Raw genomic sequence first — 14084 nt, 5'->3', positions numbered from 1 at the left:
GTACGCTCTGTTTTCACAGTGTGTGATTTAGACATCAGCACATTTTAAGAAAGGGTATGGGGGATCTGGACTGACTGACAGGGAGAGACTGGAACTGTGAGGCAGCATCCTCAGGCTCAGCTGTCCCCAGGGGCAGCTCTGAGGATGAGGTTTCTGTCTGAGGCTGCCTCCTTTGGGCCCAGACTGGGAGGCCTTCACCCCACCCTGAAGTGTGTGCCCTTAGCCAGGTAAGCGATCGTGAAGGGAATGTCAAGGGATGACAGGTAGCTTGCTGGCAGCACTTCGACTAAGACAGATTCTTCCTGAAAGGGGATCCAAGTGGTGCAGTAATAAGCGTGAGACATCAGAGCTTGTTGAGAGAGACAGTAGATGAGAGGAAAAATAAAACTGTAAAATTTGTGTCACTGGGCTAGGAGAGGTGGAGACTTAAGGCTGACTTTGTCAGCGAGGAAATACAATATCATTTAGCTTCACATAGTCCCACTAATGTATTGCCTTTTCTTCTCATATTCAACTAGATAAAATTTAGAAGATTATGATGGCAAGACTCTCAATTCATATGCTCTGCATGTTAACAGTCAAATTTTAAAATGGTAGATAACTGATGTTTGGAAGTTGAAAGAGAAGGTGGGTTGACTAATATCAAGACAAAGTCAGAAATCAGCAAATACCATTAATGGGACAAGAGATGGAGTTTTAAGTATATTATTCAAATTTATAATGTTTATGAGTAGACATTAAAATAGAGGACCAGCCTAAGTAATAGTAGAAGTATCTGTTCCATGAATATTTGGTAGATGGTATATCAAAATGAAAAATGTTAACTTTTTCATCTGTGATTGGTCTATTTGAGTTTAGCATCCTTTCTGAATAAAAGACATTTGTTCTAGATTTTCAAATTTATACACAGTTAAAATTGAGGATTACTTTAGTTTTCCCTTTAATTATTTCTTTTTTTACTATTTTTCTATTATTAACTTTGTAATTTTTCCTTTGTTTCTTAATTAATTAGGTAGTTTATCTATTTTCCAGTTCTTTCAAAGAACCATATGCTTGATTTATATATTTACTCTGTTTGTACTTCTAAACATCATTAATTTTCATCTTTATCTGTACTTAATTTTTTCCCTTGTCTCATTAGACTTATTTTATGTATTTTGATCTTAGAGTAATTGTTTTAGTTTACTAATTGATTCCTTTAACTTATATTTTCTTATTTTAATGTGTAATATTTAAGAATGACTTTTCTTACAGTGACAACTATGACCAAATATAATAGATTCTGGATCAGAGTTTTTTATTATTGTATTTGGGACAATCTTCACTTTCCTTTTTTCTCTTTCTTATATTCCAAGTTCTTATTTGAAGATTATTTAAAGGGGGATTTTTTTATTTAACTTCTTTTTCTGTATGTCATTAGAGAACACAGTGCATATTATTTATGAAATGTAGAATTCACTGAAATTTTAACTGAGACTTAAAACAGGGAAAATTTTGAACCTTTTCCCAAGAGAACTTGAAAGTGTACCTTAGGTCTTCACAATGTGCAATTTAGTATATTAATATACATTTAAACATCTTGTAACATTACTTATTTTTACATATACAGAAAATAAAATTCTTACTTGTGCCCTGTTTGCTATGCCAAAGAATTAAGACAATTAAAGTTGTCTACTTTTTTCTCACAAATCTTTTTCAGTCTGATAGTGTTACTCTTTCATTTCTGCTTTATAAGTTTTAGATGATAAATCTTTTTATGGATTTTATTTAAAATGTAGGTAGTCCGTTTTAATAGCTTTACCTTCAAATCAAGCTTTTATTTATTATTCTAACAACTTATTCATTCTTTTTGTTTGACTTTGTCCGTGCACGATTTCTAGATTCTGTGTTATCTGATATAGGTGTGGCTTTCATTTATGACTATAGTTCTTTTGACATTTTTCACCCACTAGAAATATGTTTTGAGGAACAAAAGGGAATCCATCTCAGACTATGGTCATTTATTCCTTAATTTTGGATTTTGCTCCTTTTCTTCCCAAATAAACTGATGTGGCAGCAAAAAATGAATCCTGAAAAATATTTTCTTCTTCTTCCTTGAGCAGAGCTAGCTCTACTTTGTCACATTCACATTTTTTTCATTTGTTATTTTTCCTTGTGAATCCACACTTTTTTTTAAGTAAAGTCATTTTAATTCCCTGTAACATCCAGCAAGTCTTGAAGAACTAACTATACAACTTATAAAACACTGTAATGATTCTCAATAAGAAACATAAGAAAGGTTTATTTGTAACAAATAATAAAACACTCAGCAGGCTCGAGTGTTTTATTATATATTTCAAAGATATCTAGTACAGAAAACTTAATTTTCAGATCTTTTTTTTCTTTTTAGTAAACAACACATTTAATTTTCATATTTATAACAAAATAAATTCGTAAAGATTTCTAAACCACACTCAGTATTTATTATAAATATAGTCAGTATTATATGAATTATACAATATTTACCCAGGTATTTCAGTATACTGAAGAGATTTTTTTCTCCAACGGTTCTTTGGTTTTTGTTTTTTGTTTTTGTTATTTTTTTATTTTTTATTTTATTTTATTTTTACAGACTGCATTTGATTCACTGTATACAATGGGGATATAACTTTTCATGTCTATGGTTGTACATGATGTAGATACGCCATTCATGTAATCATACATGTACATAGGTATGATGTCTGTCTCATTCCACCATCTTTCCTTCTTCCTCCCCCTCCCCCCTATTTCCCTCTACACACACACTTCTTATAGTTGTTCAGATTTATGAAAACTCTACTAATGATCTTGTAAGACCTCCAGGGTCAGTTGTCACAGAAAATTTAAAAATTGATCCAGAAGAGAAATTCACAAGCTATGAAACCTGCATTTCAAGGTGGGACTGTTTATCTAGCTCTCTTAATATTCATTCAGCTTTTCTCTTCTTAAATATGCTCATGTCTTTCAACTTCTGAAGCATTCCATGGATTCTCACTATTCTCAGGATAATTCCCAAATCCTTCTCACACCTCATCCTAGCCCTCATGATAGGAATGTGCCTTCATTTCTACTGTGCCTCTGAAAAATTCCCTTCTTGTACTTTGTGCCAGATTTACACTACAGTGCATTTCAAGTCTTGATCAGCTTATGGATTTTATTTGGACCTGTATTTGACTAATCTAAAAAGAAAATTTATTTTCAAGACAACCAAGGAAATTTGACTACTAACTGGATTTTTAATGATATTAAGATAATTATTAATGCTTTTAGACATGATGATAGTACTGTAATTTTTGTTTGAGCAAAGAAATTTTACCCTTAAGTATGTGTGAGGAGACACTTTGAGAAAACATAAAGTAATGTCTGGGATTTGTTTTGAAATAATCTGGTTTTGGATAATAGATGAAACAGGATTGTGCTGAGCTGATGATTCTTTACACTGCATGGTGGATAGATGGTAATCAATATACTTATCTCTTAACTTTTGCATATAAAACTTTCTACAGTAAAAAATAAGGAAAACCACAGGTCTTGACTAAGCCATCTGATTTAAGCTATTTTTCAGCTCTATCATCAAATGAGAGATCATGCTGAAAGGGACCATCTGGCAACAAAGAATGAAAAGCAATACTGGACCAATTTTTGCTTAATCTAGTATTTTCTGGAATATAGATGTGCTTGGTCTTAGCACAGTGAGAACCAGCAGTCACCCTCATAGCACATGCATGGGTTGACATTTGGATCTTTATGTGTTTTGTCAGTAAAACAGAGATAATAGAACTTTGATTCTGCCAAACATAGTTGGCTCTCTTCTTACATCAGGAATTGGCTCTGACACTCATATCCAGCTACCATAACATATTTTTGCGTTGCTATGAAATTCTTGGCTGTTTTTCTTTCTCTTGACTTGATGCTGTTTTTCTCTCCTGACTATATTGCTTATTTCTGAGAAGACAGTAGTAAAGATGTACTATCAAAAAAAGAAATTTTATCTTCATTTGTGTGAACAAACTCATATATATGTGCACACCACACAAACAAGTACACAACACACAGAAAAATGTTAACACTATGAACAAGACTTTGGACCAGGATCTGAGGTTGTAACGAGAGTAGTGTACTATGGGAGGTAAGCATTTTGAGAGACAGAATGGGATGGAAAGGTATTAAAAATGATGAAGAGCAATCCATCCTAGAAGATGTTTGTATCATTTGAAGAATTAAAAAAAAAAAATATTGTCCTTGGGCTCCATCCAAAATCAAATGAATTAGAATTTGTGGGAATGGTGCCAACTCTCAGTATTTTAAAAAAATCTTTGACAATCATCTGAAGCAAGTATTGAGAATACTGAACCACAGCTTTGCAAGCATTTATTTGAGATCAAATAAAAAACTTTTCTTTACCCCCTTGCCTCCCTCTGCTCTCTTCTAGCTCTCTACTCTCAGATCTAGTAAGATGAAAATAAAGGCATTATTCATTTATTTGTTCTGCAAACATGAAACCCATCTTTCCATATACTTTCTCCTCACTACTTCTAAATTTAAGATATTTGTAGATATTTGTCTCTCAGTGTCTCCTTTCTCCCATCTACCTCTTTGGAAGAAAAAAAAAAAAGCAGGTGATAACATCAGGAGATTATTTTATAGATTACTACCACTGCTTTTCACAGAGCTCTGTCTGACAAGATACAAACGCTCCTCAATGTGTGGCAGGGTTACAACATAATAAACTCATCAAGTTGAAAATATCGTAAGTCAAAATGCATTCAATATTTCTAACCAACCAAACATCATAGCCCAACCTAGCTTACTGTAAATGTGCTCAGAACACTTGCATTAGCCTACAGTGGGGGAAAAAAATCATCTAACACAAAACCTATTTTATGATAAAATGTGGAATATCTCATAAACACACAGATAGGCATTTTGTAGACACAGTGGATTGCAAAAACACAAAACATGACATTAAACAAAGATGGCAGCACAGTACACTATAGAATATCAGTTGCTTACCCTCATGATCATGTGGCTGAGTAGGAACTGTGACTTGCTTCTGCTGCCTAGCATCATCAGAGAGTACTATTTTACATTTCCCTAGCCTGGGAGAAGATCAGATTTATAATCCAGCATACAATAACTGAATGCACATCACTTTGCACCACTGTAAAGTAAAAAAAAAAATTGTCAAGCCATCATCAGGAGAAGCGGTCTGTATATGACAACCACAAGTGTTCACTGATAGTCACTATGGTAGGTGTAAGGGATTCAAACATAATTAAGACCATATCACGTATTATCCTTCAGCTCACATTGGTACAGTAATAAACATTATGGCAAGTGTCCAGAGGGAAAAAGTAATAAATTTAGCCTATAAATAAATTGAGCCAGTAAACTGAGTTAAAGAGAGAAGTATTTATGGAGTTTTTGAGTAAAGATCTTCAAGGACTAAAACTTGGGTGTATTTGTATATGTGTATGGGAAGACAGAATTTAAAACAGATAAAACAGCTGGGGTAAAAACTCTGTGATTTAAAAGTTGAACCATAGTTTAGAGAATGATGTACTTAAGTGGAATTTCAATAATTATGCAAAGACACTTAGGGTCAGTGCGTTAAGATAGCAAGTTCACTTACAAAGTTGCTATCTATACTTGGGTAATTACAATGAAGAGTAAATAGACAAACAGATTACTGAGATGCAGTTATAGATATATCTTGGTAAGTGGATGTGACAGAGAACTTAAAGATGCAAAGTAATTTTACTTACGATGATTGATACTAGAACCTGACTGGTAGTGGAATGAGAAAATACTGGAGTTGTTCAAGATCAGAAATGATCCAATATAACAGGGAAGTATATTTAAAAACTAACAAAATCAAACAACATAAAGTAATAAAAATGTAGATAATCAAAAGTCAGAGAGGGTTGGGTTGCATGCATCTCAGTGTTAGAACACTTGCCTAGCACGTGTGAAGCACTGGGTTTGATCCTCAGCACCACATTAAAAAAAATAAAGTTAAAAAAATGTTGCAAGATCTATTTTAATAAAGAGTCAGGGAAATTCACTGGCAAATGAAATTTATTTGGCAGGAAAGCTGATGAAGGGTAAGTGACTTATTCAACATCACATTCATCCATTCATTTTTATTTATTCATTCAATGAAAATTGAGGCCTATTTTGTTCATGGTACCAAGCTATGCAAGAAACACAAAAATCAAACTTGGTCCTACACTTGGAGTTGTTCCAGTGTGGTGATAGAAAACTGGAATTTGAAGGCAGAACCTCCAGTCTGCTGTGGGTTTTGTCACACCACCCCTATTCTGTCCCATCTCACCAGGTTCGCTTTGACTATGCACTTAAAACCAAAGGTAGGTAAACCAGCATTTTTCCTCTTTCACTAAATGTTGACATTATAGTGATCATGTATAGTTTTGGTGCTTGGACAAGGCCTCTTTGGCATTCCATGTTGGAATACCCATGTGCTTCTGAGTCTATTTCTCATCAAGTCTTATCACAGAAATTGTCAAAGATTCATTATAGCTTAATGTAGAATATGTCAATTCTCCTTTTACAGTACAACCCTTATGTGAAGGGTCTGCTTCTATCATCAATGGAGGAGATGTGCCTAACTTTTATTCTGACTTCATTTTGTAGATGAATAAATGATAAATTCTCAAAAAAATTATGTGCTTGTTAAAAAAGCATAACTTCATTTATTTTTCATTAAACACTAAATGTTTCACTCTTTAATGTATCTCCATAAATAGAGCAGTTTGCAAACTAAAAGTATTCATTAAAACTGATTCTGTCTTTCACTCTCTTTATGTTCATCTTCCTTAATTTAGTCTCAAAACACCCCTAGGTGTTGACTCTGATTCTTGCTTATTTGACACCAAAATTCCGAGAGTGTTTTTTCACGGTAGAGTTTCATTTATTTATTTATTTTTTTCCACATTAGGTCATCTTCTCAGACTTTTTCCTGTTTTTAAAAAAGATTTAAAAGAATTTTTTTTTTAAATTCATTTTCTTCCAACTCTTCCAATTTCTTCCTGATTGTGAGATCCTGATCATGAACTTTCTGTCCAAGATCAGTTATAAGATCCTTCTTCTAAAATGTTCCTGGAGGACTCCAAAGCTCTTCTGTTTGTTTGTTCTTAATACTTTTCCCATTTAAATATTTATTTATAATTCTTTCTGCCTGACATTCAACTTATTTTGAACACAGTGTTTATACACCAATTAACAATTCTCAATGACTGTCATTTCAGAAGGAACTTCAGGAAAGAAATATCAGAGAGCTCATATTTCTCAAAGTGATGAATATGAAAAAATGTGTGAGAATTTTCATAGTCTATTCACACCAAAAAGTTGTGTTTTCTGGAAATGTGTTCATGTAATTCTGCTGGACAATTTTGCATAGACCTTATTTTACCAAGTTCACTAAGTTATCAAAAATGTTGTAGAATTTTTAGAATTAGAAAAGGACTTAAAGGTTTAACAGTTTGAATATCTAATTTTTCATATGGTCAAACAGAGACCAACAGAAAAGTGGGGATTTTCTGTATTTATAGGTCCAGTGGAGTATTGTGTTTAGAGCCTGAATTTTCCATTTCCTTGCTTATGGGATATGCTTCAATTCCTACCCCATTTTCCAACAGCACTCCAAATGTCACATCCACTCTCTCTGGTCTTCCTATTTCTTCCCTAGGCTGAATCACACAGTTTGAATGATTACCAAGTGCTCTTATAAGTACTTGAAAGATAATTCTTACAATCATTATTTCATCAAGGCTATTTAATTCTTGTGGACAAGACAATTCATCTTTTATTTCTAATATTGTTAGCAGGTACAGCATACTCAATATATTTGTGTTTAAAAAAATGACTTCTGTTTGCCTGTTGGTGTGCTCAGTGATTGTTTACTAGATTATTCATGAAATCCAAGACTATAGAATATTGTATAAGATTTTCTAAAAGTAAAAACAGTTTGATTTAAATTGATTTCTTTCATTTAGTCTTAATTAATTTTACTTAACATTTGATTATAAGAAGACTATATATAGTCATATATATGTATACACACACACACACACATATATATATATACCAATGTTTCAGATGTAAAAAAAGAAAATTAGGAAAACTAATAATAACTAAATTATTAGTCCTTAAAAATATAAATATGTTCTGTTGAACTATAACAATGAAGGGTTTTAAAAATATAAAACCATAACAAGAAAGATTTATTTTACTGCCAATTTCAAATAATTTGAGAAATTTATTTTATCCTGAAAATTTATTTCAATTTCACCCAACAATTTTTTCCATGAACCTTCTTAGATATGTTCATTAAAATTTTAATTAAATGTAACTTTGGATAATTTAGATGGTTTCAGACATTAGTTTGAATATTTTCTTTTTTCGAAAATTCATATTGAATGTAACCAATTTCAATACTGGTTTTCCAAAAGTTTTTAAATAATTTGTTTTCTAAGTAAGGGCAGAAAGAAGTATTTCTAGGTTAACAAGACCAGACTTTACTTTGGATTTTATTCTTAAAAGTATATAAAATGGAGGGAAAAAATAGGTTATTTACAGAAGACATTATCTACTTATGTGCTCAGTTACAAATTTGATGACATAAAAGACTTTCAGTTCACGATGGCATCTCAGAAGCAGTTTTCAAAGAGCTTAGTCGTATTTCCTCAGAATTTAAGAATACCTAAGCTCCTTCTTCATTCTTGATCTTGGGAATGAGATAGTACTTAAAATGTGCCATGTCAGCAATTTTATACTCTAACAGGGGTACGTCTGCAGACATACTGAGTAGTACTGCAGCAGAGTGGAGCAACTTTTGTAAAGAGGTTGAAGTACCTCAGGGCAAAAGTTAGCCAAACTGGCTCATTCATCTCTATGGTGACAACTTCCTCCTCTTTCATTTTTGTGACAACTTAATGGTTCCATTTTCAAGTTCTCGACTTGCAGAAAATTTCACTCCATCTTCTGCACAGGGTATTACAACAGCGTCTCCATTATGTCTGAGGTCTCGGTATATATGAACCTATTCATCAGAAGGCATCTTTAACACACAGCTGTACCCTTATTCTGGAATTCCAAGTTGTGCAGCATCTAAATCCATTAATTTCATTTCATAGTCTGAAACTTTCTCTTGATTTGGTGCTTCAAATACCAGCGTCAAGGTGTCCACATTATCTTTAGCTCTTAATGGAATGATGTCTTCATTGCCAGCACATGGTAGTGGTGTGGACTTGCTGGTGAGGTTCACCTCCATGGCCAGGTGGCAGTCTCAGTGGTACCTGTGGAAGCCCTGAGTGGGAAGCTGCACCGAGGAGATGTGGGATGAGTCCATACTCTGCAGATTTGCCAGAGCTGATGTCCCAGCAAAATTCATGCAAGAATGGTATGTAGATTCATATCATCCTTGCATGGGGTCCATGCTGATCCTGTCTTGTTCCAACTTTAGTATATGTGCTACTGAAGTGAGCACAATAACTTATTTTAATAGAGGCTTACCAAAGGCCCTTAAGTAGGGGAACAGAATGGATTATATCTGACTTGCCAAATATTCCTTTATAATTTGCTTTAAAAATTACCACCCAAACCTTGGGATTAAAAAACAAAGTACAGATGATAATTTATAAATTGATATTTGACTTAGGAAACCAACATTTGATACTATTCATGCCTCAAATATTAATACTATCAAATTCAAATATCAGTTTTCCTCCAAAAAGTCTACTTGGTCTACTCTGTGGAATCCCTCATTATTCTGCATTTTAATCACTTTTTTAAAAAGTCTGTCTTTGGGGGCATGGTGATATTCAGAGATACTATTTTTAAATTCTTTACTTGAAAGAATATTTTCTCCTTTGGAATTTTTCTGATCCATGTACAAATAGAAAAACAACATGTATCCCATTTGTTTACAATAAAAAAAAAAAAAAAAAAAAAAAAAAAAAAAGAAGAAATACAAATGTTCAACAAAAAAAAAAAAAAAAAAAAAAAAAAAGAAATTCCAAAGTCTAGGAATCACTGATGTAGAGATACGGAAAGTAAATTTGGGTTGCTTGTACTATGACAGTATTAGAAGTGTAGCTCATTCCTTCCTCCAAATAGTTCCTGTGATTTTATAGATGTCCATATGGTAGAAATAGGTTTTAGTTTGTGGCTTGCATGCAAATGTGCAGAGCTTGATTGTAGGCATAACATTCTTAATGGATTTTTTATGAGGTGTTGCAACCCAAACCATGTTCTAACACTCCCAGTATACTCTTAGACCCCATATCCCAAATAGCATTTAGTCAAGTGAGTCAACTAATCTGTTCCCATGATTCCAAGATTTCAATGTAATTATGCTTCATAGATGACACTTAGTGTTCCCCCCAAATTCTAAAATGGCATTATGGATTCCAGGAAGCTAAAATAATAGCTAGTCATGCAATGATTATGCCTCAATAACCATCGAGGACCTTCTGTGCTCAAAGTTATGAGGGAACACAGGAGGGAATGTAGAAGTCATAGCCTCTCAAAATGTTTTCAGCTCCTTAGTTGTGATTACATATACATGTATAAGCGTAACACATTCTTACCATTTAGAGAAAGAAATAAGGGATTAAAGGACTAAAGAAGCAGACTCCATCAAGGCAGAGCCATTTGTGTTAAGCCTTCAAGGTTTACCTTGTTTATCTTTAGCTGTCAATACCCTGTATAAAATAAACTATGATCTTGGATTGTCCTTGATTAAATAGACTAATAAAGAGTTAAAATTGTTACATTTGTAAACTGCATTATGAATAGCGTGGTTGTTTTCAGATAGAATTAATTATAGATTAGAGATTATACAAACAGTTAAATCTGGTAAACACAGTACTTAGGATCTTTAAAAAGAAATAAAAGAAAGCATGATAAAGGGAGGATAAAAAACTCTATGTTATAATATCAAGAATAAAATAATTTGCCTATTTCTTAATGACCACAGCAAAACGTGTTTTTCAAAGACTTTTTGAGTCAGAAAAGTGTGCCTATAACATAATCTAACAATTTAAAGCAGTGATAAACCTAGAAATAGAAAAGAATAAAAATTGTTTCTGAATAGAAAATGCTTAAGACCAGCAGTATTTATTGATATTTTGTGCAATAAAAGAAAATAAAAAATGCAATTACCTCAGCTATTTTCTCAGTTGAACTTGCTTTCAAGGAAAACTTCTTAGAGTAATGGCTAACCTGGCTCCCACACAAGATGACTTTTTATGACATTTTCAGTGTACCTTCAATGCATGTACTTTTGGTCTAAATTATTAGCCTGGACTATTCTCCCTTTACCCACTTCAGACAGCGTTTTTCAAGAAATAAACACGTACAGAAAAAGTGGAAAATAAAACCACTTTCTATTTCTTCACTTATAGGAGGTTAGACTTCTTTGGATTGCTGGAGCTATAGATTTTTCAGGATGCATGCTTCAGAGGGAAGTCAAGTGATATTACTTTTCTTTTAAATTACCACCAAACTGAAAGAAGTCATTAGTTCTAAATTTCAAATTCCTCCTATATCTTAAGTTATGCAAAAGTGCCTTGCTGTTTCCACTTTTTAAAATTGTCTATATGAGAATGAACAACTCTTGATTACCAGGGCTAAATTGTCAGCTTTTTGGAAGTATTTCCTATGCAAAGGACCTCCTGTGCCCTGCATAGTATAGAATTTTTAAACCCAAATAACAGGTGTAGGATTTAAGTAGAATTTAAAAGGAGGTGAGAAAAATTATTTCAATGTATTGCATCAGAATTCTTTCTTGAGTCTTTTACTTTCACATTTCCTGCAGAAAGCTAATGTTGAACTAGCAATAGTGCATACAAGATGTAACAGTAATAATTGTCATCTACCAAATACATGACACTTGGGTCATGTCTCTGTGCTGGGAAGATCTGATGGTTCATTTGTTTAATACTTATGGAACACTCACTATGCATAAATGCATAGTGAGTATGTATAGTATGGAAGGAATTAGGAAAAAGGAGATCTCTGCTCTCAAGGAAGTTACATTTCATGCCTCACACTTCCCAGTGTCCTCTCCTCTGCTGAATGTTATGGATGTGTACTCATATCCATGGAAAGCACCAGAAATGGAAAAAATACTTGAGTGAAAATGACAATAATTAATTCACTAAAATGATTGTGTTAACATTTATTGATGGGAATGGGCTTTATTTCGAATGGATGATTAAAATATTTTAAAGTCTCATGCTTTAAATATCCTGGAGTATAAGACTTTGTAGTAACTCACTGCTTCATATTGGCAAGTATCTTCATTACATGCAATAAAGACGTGAGATACAGAGTATTGCAATGATGCAAAAATGTGTTGCATAATCAGCAAAATAATTGAACCTCAATGTCCTACTGGGTTTATTTGAAATATTCTACGCATTTTTAAATTTTTTTATTTTCTGCAAAATTCTGTGGTATTTTATTGTTTTAGGTATTCTTTAACTTGCCAATTGTAACTTGAGGACATTTGTGTCACTGTATTGTAATACTCATGTTATCCAGCAACAGAGATTCTCCAACTTTCATTTTCATTTCCCATTCTTTCAATACATTTTTGCTCAGCTCATTTTTTTTTGGCACTTGAAAAATGGAAAAATATGAGAAACATAATAAATTCATACAAGTTAATTATACTTTTATTGGAATGAAGAAAATAAAAAGCATGAAGATGGATTCATGAACACTCAGGGTATTTCATTTTTTAATTCCTCCCTTAAGTTGCCATTGATTCACTTGATGCATTTCTGTTCCTCATACTTTTTTTGTCTTTTTCTTTAATTTCAGAGTTCATATTTGTAATATAGAACAATTATGGATAAACCTTGCATTTGTTTTTTAAGTAACACTTATTTTATAGTATTTATTTTGAAGAGATCTTGGAATCCATCATTTAAGAATGTTAGGTAACAAAATAAAAATAAAAATAAGTATACAGTGATAAAATCATCTCAAAATATAATAAAAAGCTATAGTAATTAAAATAATAGGGTACCCTCATAAAAACCAACCTATAGGGGAAAGGAACATTCAGAATAGATAACCCAGGAGTAAACTACACATTTATCATCAATTAAAGTGTGCCAAGAACACAGAAGGAAAGGACAGTCTTGAATAAGTGGTGCTGGGAAAACTCAATATCTACATACAGGAGAAAGAAATTGGACTCTATCTCACCCCGTATGCAAAAATCAACTCAAAATGGATTAGAGACTTAACTGTGAGACCAAAAACAAGAAAATATAAGGGAGAGTTTTGTGATATTGATCCAGGCAATGATTTTCTGGATATGACCCTAAAAGCACATGCAGCAAAAGTAAAAACAGAAAATGGGATTACCTCGAACCAAAAAGCTTCTGTAGTGCAAAGGAAACAACAAAAGGAAAAGACACTTACAGAATGGGGAAAAATTGTTTGCAAACAACATATCGGATAATGGGTTAATATCTGAAATATACAAGGACCTCAAACAACCTAACAGCAAAAAAAAAAAAAAAAAAAGAAAGAAAGAAAGAAAGAAAGAAAAGAAAGAAAAAGAAAAGAAAATTAAAAATGAGTGAAGGATCTGAAAAGGCATTTCTCAAAAGATATGCAGTGGCCTAAAAGTATGTGGGAAAAAAAAACTCAAAATAGCTAATCATCATGGAAATGCAAATTAAACACAATGAAACATTTCCTTACACATGTTATAATGGATACTATCAAAAAGACAAAGAAGAACAAGACTTGGTGAGTATGGGAAGAAAAGTAAACCCTTTTACCCTATTGGCAAGAATGTAAATTCTTGTGCCCAATATATAGTAAATGAATGGAGGTTCCCTAAAACCCTAAAAAATAGGACTATATAGAGCTACCAATCCCACAACTGGGTAAATGCCACAAAGGATTCAGAGACTCTTCACCCGAGGTTCATTGCAGTATTATTCATAATGACAAAATATGAGTAGACCTATGTCTATCACCAGATGAATGAATAAAGAAAATGATAAATATACATATATATA

The 14084-nt window shown here is 32.8% G+C and overlaps 1 protein-coding gene, 1 non-coding gene and 1 pseudogene across 7 annotated transcripts in view; 1 reads left to right on the top strand and 2 right to left on the bottom strand.

The window, feature by feature from the left end:
- Ralyl (RALY RNA binding protein like) overlaps positions 1-14084 on the top strand; it is a 641586-nt gene that overhangs the window by 420019 nt on the left and 207483 nt on the right. The gene's annotated exons all lie outside the window — the stretch shown is intronic.
- LOC124988269 (proliferating cell nuclear antigen-like) lies at positions 8741-9431 on the bottom strand (annotated as a pseudogene).
- Positions 9423-9526, bottom strand: LOC124968538 (U6 spliceosomal RNA). The gene has a single exon (XR_007105753.1). It is a non-coding gene; the product is annotated as a U6 spliceosomal RNA (small nuclear RNA).

Source organism: Sciurus carolinensis, chromosome 1, assembly GCF_902686445.1.
Source record: "Sciurus carolinensis chromosome 1, mSciCar1.2, whole genome shotgun sequence".
NCBI classification, from domain to species: Eukaryota; Metazoa; Chordata; class Mammalia; order Rodentia; family Sciuridae; genus Sciurus; species Sciurus carolinensis.
The sequence above is the reverse complement of the archived record's forward strand: the minus strand, read 5'-3'. Positions and strand labels throughout refer to the sequence as shown.